The sequence below is a fragment of the Lactuca sativa genome, chromosome 1 (assembly GCF_002870075.4).
Source record: "Lactuca sativa cultivar Salinas chromosome 1, Lsat_Salinas_v11, whole genome shotgun sequence".
In the NCBI taxonomy this organism is placed as follows: Eukaryota; Viridiplantae; Streptophyta; class Magnoliopsida; order Asterales; family Asteraceae; genus Lactuca; species Lactuca sativa.
In genome coordinates, this window is record NC_056623.2 from 16,831,191 (window position 1) to 16,842,597 (window position 11,407).

An 11,407-nucleotide genomic window follows, 5' to 3' on the forward strand; every position below is an offset into this window, starting at 1 on the left:
CTCCGTGACAATTAAACTTGGACTCTCATACCTCGACCGTTTGCTACTAACATCGTAGGTTCTAAGTGGGTTTTCCGGACTAAATTTAATGCCGATGGCACTATTGAGTGACATAAGGCACGACTCGTTGCTCAAGGATTCACTCAGGTTCCAGGGTTTGATTTTTCTCACACGTTTAGTCCGGTTGTAAAAGCCACAACAGTTCATGTTGTTCTTTCTCTAGCCGTTGCAAATCGTTGGAACCTTCGTCAACTTGATGTTAAAAATGTGTTCTTAAATGGCGATTTACGTGAGACTGTCTATATGGAGCAACCTCCAGGTTATGTTGATCCACGCAATCCAAATCATGTGTGTCGCTTTAATAAGGCTCTTTATGGTCTTCGTCAAGCTCCTCGTGCATGGTTTCAACGACTCAGCAACATTCTTATTACTCAAGGTTTTAAGTGTAGTCAGGCTGACACTTCACTTTTTATTTTTCATCAAGGCTCATGTCTTTTGTATCTTTTGGTTTATGTTGATGACATAATTTTGACCGGTAATCATGAACCTTCAATTGCTCGTTTTGTATCTTCCCTAAAACGTGAGTTTTCCATTAAAGACTTAGGGAAGCTTACCTACTTTCTTGGTCTATAGGTTACTTATACTGCTGAAGGTTTGTGTCTCACTCAAAGTAAGTATGCGCATGATATTTTATCAAGGGATGGTCTCCTTGACTCTAAGCTTGTTGGCACACCTCTTGCCACTAATGATGTTTTTACTACTGATGGAACTCCTTTTCATGATGCTACTTTGTACCGATCCTACGTTGGTGCTCTTCAATACTTAACTATTACTAGGCCTGATCTATCCCATGCTGTCAATCAAGCCAATCAGTTTCGTCATTGTAACACCCAAAGTTTGGAAGGCCAAGAAAGGAAAGAAAACCCTAACTTTAAGGGGAGACTCGGCGAGTCCGAGCGGGATTCGGTTCGAGGAGTAAGTGACCGACTCGGCGAGTCGGCCAAGGGGACTCGGCGAGTCTAGTCTGTGCGAGGAAAACCCTAAATTCGGGACTTGGAGCCTATTTAAACATCTCATTCTCTCCCCTAGGGTTCATTTACTGCCTCTCTCACCCAGAACATCGAACCCTAAGTCTCCATTGTTGTAACGACCCGTCTCTGGTATGTTTCTTCCATGATATTTATTTAGAAGTTTTCAAGAGGGACTCGACGAGTCTATAGCCTGACTCGTCGAGTAGGGACAGGATTTTGAGCACGTGTAAGTCGGCGACTCGGCGAGTCCATATTCGGGACTCGGCGAGTCTGCCTGCCAGGAAGAAACCCTAAATCCCCGGGTTGCTCACTATTTAAGCAATGTTATGTTCCCCAAACTCGCCTCCTTCACCCTCAGAGAGCTGTGAGAAACCCTAATCCATCCCTTGATTGATTAAAGTGTTTTTGTGTGGAATCTTGAAGGTTTGAAGAAGAAGAAGAAGAAGAAAGAACCAAAGAGAAGAGGTGTAGAGCAGAGATCCAAGGGCAAAATCAGAGTTCATTGAGGTATTTCTCGGATTCCTTCTGTTTTATGCTTTAGACCTCCATTAGAACACTTCTAGGGCTAGTTTGAGGTATTTTCCAAACCTTATAGTTGTATGGATGCCTTAATAGGTCGAGATATCCCTAGATCTGTTCATTTAGGAGTTGTAGAGCCCGGATCTATTGCCTTTTTGAAGATGCTTTACATGAGAACCCTAGATCTAGCCTTTATTATGCTTTTTGAGCCTTATTATCTTCATGGATGCTTATGGGCACGTAAAGATAGAATCTTTACGTGCTAATCGAGCTAAGGGAGCCCAGATCTATAAGTTTTATACGCTGGATTCAAGCAGAATCGAGTTTAGAGTAGCTGCATGGATGTGACTCGGCGAGTCGGAAGAACGACTCGGCGAGTCAAGTCGCGAGTCCCGATTTTTCCCCTTTTTGAGTGATGTCGAGTGGGAGCCTGTGAGTAGTAGAGTGGACTCAGTGAGTTGGAGGGCAGACTCAGCAAGGTTCTAAATGGCGTGAGGCGTGGCGTGGCGGCAAGGTCAAGCCTCAAGCTTAACGAGCCATGGCGTTTTTCAAGGCGTGATGTAAGGCGGCGAGTCAGGTCAACTGTAGGTTGACTTTGACCGGGAGAGTTGACTTTGACCAAGGGTAAAAGAGTCATTTTACCCCAGTGCAGTGATTAGCATTTGATTGAGTGTGTTTATGGATTTGTAGCCGGGGAGATACCGGAGCAGCAGCAGTTAGCTTCTAGAGCCATACACACAGCAGCCAGTTCACGAGGTGAGTTTCCTTCTAGTAGGAACGGGTCTAAGGCCACAATACCGACCCGTTCAGTTAGCAGTAGTTTCTGGACTTCAGTCCAGTGCAGTAGTTAGTATGTTTGACGCCTCCGTGGCTCAGACAGGATTTATGTGTTTATGCTAGTTGATATGTTATGCTATGTTGTGTTCAGTTAGTCCGGACTTCGGTTTGATGCGGGGGACGGGGTCCCAGTCAGTTTCGGACTTCAGTCCGATGTAGGGGACGGGGTCCCAGTCAGTTTTCGGACTTCGGTCCGATGCAGGGGACGGGGTCCCAGATAGTTAGTCCGGACTTCGGTCCGATGCAGGGGACGGGGTCCCAGTCAGTGGGCAAGGCCCAGTATGTGCTTTATATGTATTGTATGGTATGTGGTAGTTTGGGGGAGCTCACTAAGCTTCATGCTTACAGTTACAGTTTTGGTTTCATGTACTTCCGCAAGCAAAGGGAAGAGCTCGGGATGATGGCATCGCACACACCACAGCTTCAGTTTTGTCCTGGGAGTTGATTCAGTTTCTTGATATTTTTGGATACAGTTGTGATACAGTTTTTCTCACAGTATTTTATTATGGTTTTTGAAACACGCAACATATGGTTTTATTATGTGATACTCATTTTTCGTGGTTTTTGTTATAATAAAAATCGAAATTTTTGGGTGGTATTTTTGGGTCGTTTCAAGTTGGTATCAGAGCCTTGGTTTGAGGGGTTCGGATACACCTCCGGGTGCATCTGAACTCAAACTAAGGGAAAGATAAAAAGATTTTCAAAAAGAAAAATGTTTTCAAATGAAATTTTGAAAAGCACTTAGAAAGAAAAGAATTTTTAAACAAGATAAGGGTGTGGTGCATGCGATCAACCGAGCTCAAGTAAGTACTCCCAAATTACCCATACAAGTTTTATTATTATGATTAATTGTTCCAGTTTCAGTAGAACAGCATGCTAGTATAGGACTAAGGATCTAGGAGGATGCCTTATGTGACTGCTATATGTGTTTCAGCTTTATGAGAATTGCATGCTAGTATTGAGTAGACAGCAGTAGGATAGCCTGTTTAGGTTATGCCTGGTAGCGCGAGCTTAGCATTGTATGCTAGTACAGTTTCTCGTTATGAGAGTATATTTGCTTGAGTAGTTTCTGGTGTCCAAATGCTGCTTGCTTCGTGCTTTGTAGAACTCTTGGTGATGAGAGTTAGCCGTTAGATGAATATGCCACGTCACATGTGATCAGGGTTGAATAATCTCAGAGTATTGGATTTGGCCCTATTGCGCAGCTCTTGTTTGAGTCTAACCGTTGTAGGGACGAGCCTTTTACTCGAAGGATTATCCAAGCCTCATCACATGTGATGGTATTCAGGTGATGGCTAATTAGCATTACAAGGAGGCCTTCAGCAGCTGAGGACTGGTTTGAGTGGAGTCAGAGATTTCCCTAGGGCAAGCCTAGGATGAGAGTAGTAGAGATCAGTAGTAGTAGAAGTGACTTGGTGGAGTCAAGGCAGTTCTTGAGGAAAGTACAGATAGATGTAGAAGGTAGTATGGGCCCGTACTCGAATCAAGGAAGGCCGAGACAAGACCAGGAAGCTAGTAGTAGTATCAATGATCCCTTGAGATATTTCAGTTTTCTGATGTTGCAATGATGTGTTTCAGAATGGTGGTTTTGCGTTCGAGGCCAGCAGCCGGCAGTGGAGGTGCCGGGGAGGGATCAGGATCAGGCTCGGGGGACGAGCGCATGGATGAGCAGACCAGAGAGTTTCTTTCTTCAGAGATTACTCGTATCATTTTAGAGCAGACTCCTGTGATCTTCGGTTCGATCAAGGAGGGTATCCTAGAGATGATGGATGAGAGGTTGGGCACCTTCCGTGCCGAGGTGGCGGCCATGATGGGGTCGCGCATACTTACGTTCAGGGAGTTCAGGACATGTGGAGCTCCAGACTATCATGGGGCGCGGGACCCCATAGCGAGTACTAGATGGTTGGCGGATGTGGCCAACGCGTTCCGCACGAGCAGGTGTCCCGAGAGTGACAAGGTTAGGTTGGCGTCCTGTCTCCTGAAGGACAGGGCACGGGATTGGTGGGAGGAGGTCGGACATACCATTGGAGATGATGCAGCGTTGGATGCCATGACCTGGGCTGATTTCCCTACCAGGTTCAGGGCGGAGTTTGCACCAGTTATTGAGGTACAACAGTTAGCTAGAGAGTTTTAGCACCTCACCCAGACTACAGAGACCGTGGCGGAGATCACCGCCATGTTCAGGGAGAAGGCTCTTCTTGTTCCTCAGTATGCAGCCGATGAGGAGATGAAGAAGGCCCGTTATCATGAGATGTTGCGGAGCGATATCCGCCAGTTTGTGAGCCGGTCCAGCTGTAAAACGCTGGATGACATGATTGCTAGGGCTCGAGAGAGGGAGATTGATCTCGAGATGGAGAAGAAGAGGAAACCGGAGGCGGTTTCGGGTTCAGGAGGTTCGGGCAAAAAGCCCAAGGTTTTAGATCACAGATCCAGGATTCAGCCGAGCCATGGTCGATGTGGCAAGTGTGGGAGGATGCACGATGGGGTGTGCAAGACAGGGAGTTCCGGCTGCTTCAAGTGCGGCTGGACTGGGCATTTGAGCAGGGATTGTACGACCCCTGCTACTGCCATTGCAGCATCAGATCTGATTTGCTTTCAGTGCAATCAGAGGGGACATAAAAAGTCCCAGTGCCCGAGTTTAGCCGCAGTAGGGAAGGTGGCTGCACCTGCCCCTGCTACTTTGAGGATTACAGATGGCCGGCAGGGCCGAGCCGAGGCGCCAGTGGCGAAGAGTAGGGCGTTTCAGATGACAGCAGAGGAGGTGCGAGCGACTCCTGATGTGGTGACGGGTATGTATCTTCCCTTCGTCTCTATATTATTATTGTTGATTATTTCTTATGATTATATGTTTTATATAGGGTCGTTCTCTGTGAACGGCATTTCTGCTATGGTATTATTCGATTCGGGGGCTACCCGATCATTTGTATCGCTTGCGCTTAGCAAGAGATTTAGTAGAGCTCCAGGGGAGCTGGATTGTCCACTAGAGGTTGAGATAGCAGATGACAGGACCGTGAGGGTCGCCAGAGTGCATAGAGGGTGTTCTCTTCAGTTGTTCGACGAGCAGTTTTCGGTGGACCTAGTTCCTATTCCCCTGCGAGGGAATAAGGTTATAGTAGGCATGGATTGGCTGAGCCCCAATGGGGCAGTGATTGATTGTGAGCTACAGCTAGTGAGGGTTCGCACTCCAAGTGAGGGAGAATTGGTGAATCAGGGCGAGAGGCCACATCGCGGACCAACCTTTTGTTCCGCCGCGAGAGCGAGACGCTATTTTCAACAGGGCTGCACGGGTTATGTAGCTTATGTCTTGGATGCCCAGGAAAAGGACAAGATGATAGTTGATGATGTTCCGATAGTGCGAGACTTCCACGGAAGTATTTCCCGAGGATTTACCGGGAATACCTCCTGAGAGGCAGGTTGAGTTTAGGATCGACCTGATTCCTGGTGCGGCTCCGATAGCCAAGGCACCGTATCTTCTAGCTCCCCCTGAGATGCAGGAGTTGTCTACGCAGCTGCAGGAGCTGCTAGACAAGGGTTTCATTCGGCCGAGCAGTTCGCCTTGGGGAGCGCCGATCCTGTTTGTGAGGAAGAAGGATGGGTCGCATCGTATGTGTATAGATTACCGGGAGTTGAATAAGGTAACGGTGAAGAACCGTTACCCACTTCCGAGGATAGATGATTTGTTTGACCAGCTTCAGGGGGTGTCTTGGTTCTCCAAGATCGATCTACGCTCCGGGTATCATCAGATGCGGGTTAGGGATGAGGATGTGTAGAAGACTGCTTTCATGACCAGATATGGTCATTATAAGTTTGTGGTGATGCCATTTGGGCTCACCAATGCTCCAGTCGCGTTCATGGATCTCATGAATGGCGTGTGCAGGCCGATGCTGGATTGGTCAGTGATAGTATTCATAGATGATATCTTGGTGTATTCCAAGACGCAGGAGCAGCACGAGGAGCACCTGAGGGAGGTGCTGGAAGTTTTGAGGAGGGAGAGACTTTTCACAAAGTTCTCCAAGTGTGAGTTCTTGTTGCGCGAGGTGCAGTTCCTTGGTCATCTCGTCAACCAGAAGGGTATTTTGGTGGATCCGGCCAAGATAGAGGCCGTGATGCAGTGGGAGGTCCCGAAGTCTCCATCCGAGATTCGGAGCTTCCTAGGGTTGGCAGGGTATTACCGGAGGTTCATTTAGGATTTATCCAAGATAGCAGTGCCGCTCACCCGACTGACCAAGAAGTCGGTGGTATTTCGTTGGGGGCCTGAGCAGCAGGCAGCGTTCGAGACCCTCAGACAGAGATTGTGCGAGGCTCCGATCCTTACCTTGCCAGAGGGAGTAGAGGACTTCGTAGTCTACTGTGATGCCTCAATCACAGGTATGGGAGCAGTGTTGATGCAGCGAGGCCATGTGATAGCTTACGCCTCGAGGCAGTTGAAGCCTCACGAGGCTAACTATCCTACCCATGATTTAGAGCTGGGGGCGGTTGTGTTTGCCCTCAATATTTGGAGACATTATCTTTATGGGGTTCGTTGTACTATCTACACGGATCACAAGAGTTTGAGGTACCGTATGGATCAGCCGAGTTTGAACATGAGGCAGAGGAGGTGGTTGGATGTGCTGAAGGATTATGATTGTGAGATCCTTTACCATCCAAGAAAGGCCAACGTGGTGGCCGACGCCCTAAGCCGCAAAGTGTCGGCAGCCCCTATCAGAGATTTGTGTTTGAGGATGACAGTGATTACTCCGTTGTTGGAACGGATCAGGGAGGCTCAGGTTGAGGGCCTCAAGGAGGAGAGGCAAAAGTGTGAGAGGATAGTGGGCCGAGTAGCTTCGTTTTATTATGACAGTCGGGGATTGCTGACACTTCATGGGAGAGTGTGGGTACCGTACTGGGGTGGGGTACGGCAGGTGTTGATGGACGAGGCTCATAAGTCTCGATTTTCTATACACCCAGGGGCGACGAAGATGTATAGAGATCTTCGACCCGATTATTGGTGGCCCTGCATGAAGCGGGATGTCGCTTGGTATGTTGAGAGATGCCTGACCTACAGGAAGGTCAAGTCGGAGCACCAGAGGCCTCACGGCAAGATGCAGCCGTTAGACATTCCCGTGTGGAAATGGGAGGACATCACGATGGATTTTATCACCAAGCTTCCTAGGATCGCACGAGGAGTAGATTCGATATGGGTAGTAGTGGATCGGTTAACGAAGAGTGCTCATTTTATCCCGATCCAGGAGAGTATATCGGCAGAAAAGTTAGCCGATATCTATGTGCGTGAGATCGTGGCACGTCATGGAGTGTCGGTATCGGTGGTGTCAAACCGAGATGTCCGTTTTACATCCAGATTCTGGAAGTGGTTTCACGACGAGATGGGTACTCGTCTTCATTTTAGCACCGCTTTCCACCCTCAGACGGACGGGCAGAGCGAGAGGACATGCTCCGGGCATGTGTTCTAGACTTCGGTGGCAGTTGGGATACGTATCTTCCGTTAGCGGAATATTCGTATAACAACAGTTATCATGCGAGCATTGATCGACCTCCCTTTGAGATGCTTTATTGGAGGAAGTGTAGGACCCCAATTTGTTGGGGCGAGGTCGGTCAGCAAGTCGTTGGGAGCACAGAGGTGGTGCTCAAGACGACCGAGTTGATTCAGCAGGTCCGTAGTAGACTGCAGACTGCGTAGAGTCGGCAGAAAAGCTATACCGACAGGAGGCGTTCAGACTTGGAATTCCAGGCATGCGATATGGTCCTTCTGAAGGTCTCACCCTGGAAGGGTGTCATCAGGTTTCGGAAGAGGGATAAGTTGGGCCCCAGGTTCATTGGTCCTTTCAGGGTTTTGGCCCGAGTGGGTCAGGTTGCTTATCGGTTGGATCTTCCAGTAGAGCTTAGCCAGATCCACAACACTTTCCATGTGTCTCAGTTAAGGAAGTGTTTGGTGGACGAGTCAGCAGTTGTTCCCTTAAAAGATATTCAGGTTGATAGCAGCCTGAATTATATTGAGAGGTCGGTCGCGATTCAGGACCGGAAGACAAAGACCTTGAGGAACAAGGCAATTCAGTTAGTGAAGGTGCAGTGGCAGCACCGGAAGGGGTCTGAGTGGACGTGGGAGGCTGAGGAGGAGATGAGAGAGCACTACCCGAAGTTATTTGCAGATTCAGCCGTAGCAGACTTCGAGGACGAAGTCTGAGCCAAGTGGGGGAGAATTGTAACGACCCGTCTCTGGTATGTTGCTTCCATGATATTTATTTAGAAGTTTTCAAGAGGGACTCGACGATTCTATAGCCCGACTCGTCGAGTAGGGACGAGATTTCGAGCACGTGTAAGTCGGCGACTCGGCGAGTCCATATTCGGGACTTGGCGAGTCTGCCTGCCAGGAAGAAACCCTAAATCCCTGGGTTGCTCACTATTTAAGCAATGTTATGTTCCCCAAACTCGCCTCCTTCACCCTCAGAGAGCTGTGAGAAACCCTAATCCATCCCTTGATTGATTAAAGTGTTTTTGTGTGGAATCTTGAAGGTTTGAAAAAGAAGAAGAAGAAAGAACCAAAGAGAAGAGGTGTAGAGCAGAGATCCAAGGGCAAAATCAGAGTTCATTGAGGTATTTCTCGGATTCCTTCTGTTTTATGCTTTAGACCTCCATTAGAACACTTCTAGGGCTAGTTTGAGGTATTTTCCAAACCTTATAGTTGTATGGATGCCTTAATAGGTCGAGATATCCCTAGATCTGTTCATTTAGGAGTTGTAGAGCCCGGATCTATTGCCTTTTTGAAGATGCTTTGCATGAGAACCCTAGATCTAGCCTTTATTATGCTTTTTGAGATTTATTATCTTCATGGATGCTTATGGGCACGTAAAGATAGAATCTTTACATGCTAATCGAGCTAAGGGAGCCCAGATCTATAAGTTTTATACGCTGGATTCAAGCAGAATCGAGTTTAGAGTAGCTGCATGGATGTGACTCCGCGAGTCGGAAGAACGACTCGGCGAGTCAAGTCGCGAGTCCCGATTTTTCCCCTTTTTGAGGGATGTCGAGTGGGAGCCTGTGAGTAGTAGAGTGGACTCAGTGAGTTGGAGGGCAGACTCAGTGATGGAGGGACTCGACGATTTGTTCATACAACTCGACGAGTCCAAGGCAATCTTCTTAGCTCAAGAACAACTCGTCGAGTTGTTCATATGACTCGGTGAGTCGGATGCAGATTGTCTGAGTTCTTGAATCAAGAGGGTACTCGTCAAGTCGATGCCATACTCGACGAGTAGCCACGAGTGGGGTTGAGAAGTGAGACTAGAGACTCGGCGAGTTGGCGGCCTAACTCGGCGAGTCAGGTCAACTGTAGGTTGACTTTGACCGGGAGAGTTGACCTTGACCAAGGGTAAAAGAGTCATTTTACCCCAGTGCAGTGATTATCATTTGATTGAGTGTGTTTATGGATTTGTAGCCGGGGAGATACCGGAGCAGCAGCAGTTAGCTTCCAGAGCCATACACACAACAGCCAGTTCACGAGGTGAGTTTCATTCCAGTAGGAACGGGTCTAAGGCCACAATGTCGGCCCGTTCAGTTAGTATGTTTGACGCCTCCGTGGCTCAGACAAGATTTATGTGTTTATGCTAGTTGATATGTTATGCTATGCTGTGTTCAGTTAGTCCGGACTTCGTTCCGATGCAGGGGACGGGGTCCCAGTCAGTTTCGGACTTCGGTCCGATGTAGGGGACGGGGTCCCAGTCAGTTTTTGGACTTCGGTCCGATGCAGGGGACGAGGTCCCAGATAGATAGTCCGGACTTCGGTCCGATGCAGGGGACGGGGTCCCAGTCAGTGGGCAAGGCCCAGTATGTGCTTTATATGTATTGTATGGTATGTGGTAGTTTGGGGGAGCTCACTAAGCTTCGTGCTTACAGTTACAGTTTTGGTTTCAGGTACTTCCGCTAGCAAAGGGAAGAGCTCGGGATGATGGCATCACACACACCACAACTTCAGTTTTGTCCTGGGAGTTGATTCAGTTTCTTGATATGTTTGGATACAGTTGTGATACAGTTTTTCTCACAATATTTTATTATGGTTTTTGAAACACGCAACATATGGTTTTATTATGTGATACTCAGTTTTCGTGGTTTTTGTTTTAATAAAAATCGAAATTTTTGGGTGGTATTTTTTGTTCGTTTCAATTGTTGTGCATTCAAGCTTCCAAGCCATTTTTGGGTGATTTGAAGGAAGAAGAAAGAGGGGAATCATTGAAGCTGCAAGAATTGACCTTTGATCTGAAGATTTTGGGAAACTTTCTGAGTTATTGAAGGTATTAAGTCGTTTCCCTCCTTTAAATCTATTATGGTTGTGAGTTTTGGGGGCTTTTAGCCATGATTAGCTACCCCTTTTGAGTTAGAAGCCAGATCTGAAGTTGCTACTTCGGATCTAAGCATATTATGGTCTTGAGAAGCATAAAGTATCTGCCCTTGAGTTGATTATGGAGCCTATTTGCCTTAAACCCTAGTTTATGGTGTATTTTGCCTAGATCTCCTTCAATACACGTAAAGTTTGCAATTTTACGTGAGGAATAGGCTTGGGAAGGGTAGATCTACAGTTTGGAGTCCATGCATGACTCAAAAGTCCTCTGCATGTATGGAGATCTGAATGGACTTGGCGAGTCCTTTGAGTGGACTCGGCGAGTCCTTTGAGTGGACTCGGCGAGTAGCATGAAGATTTGGAGGAACTCGACGAGTGGGATGAACAGCTCGTCGAGTCAGATTAAGTTGCGCAGGAACTCGGCGAGTTGGATGAACAACTCGGCGAGTTTGTTGAAGGTTGTCTTGGACTCGGCGAGTCTGTTCTTGGACTCGGCGAGTCAGGTCGCGAAACCCCAAACCCTTCGAGTTGAGACTCGAATCAGTGAGTTGAATGGAGACTCGGTGAGTTGGACAGGTCAGGACTCGGAAATCGGTAGACTCGGCGAGTCGAGTCGCGAATGGAAGGACTCTGAACATATGAACTCGGCGAGTCAATAGGGTGACTCGGCGAGTAGGGTTGACCTGGAAGG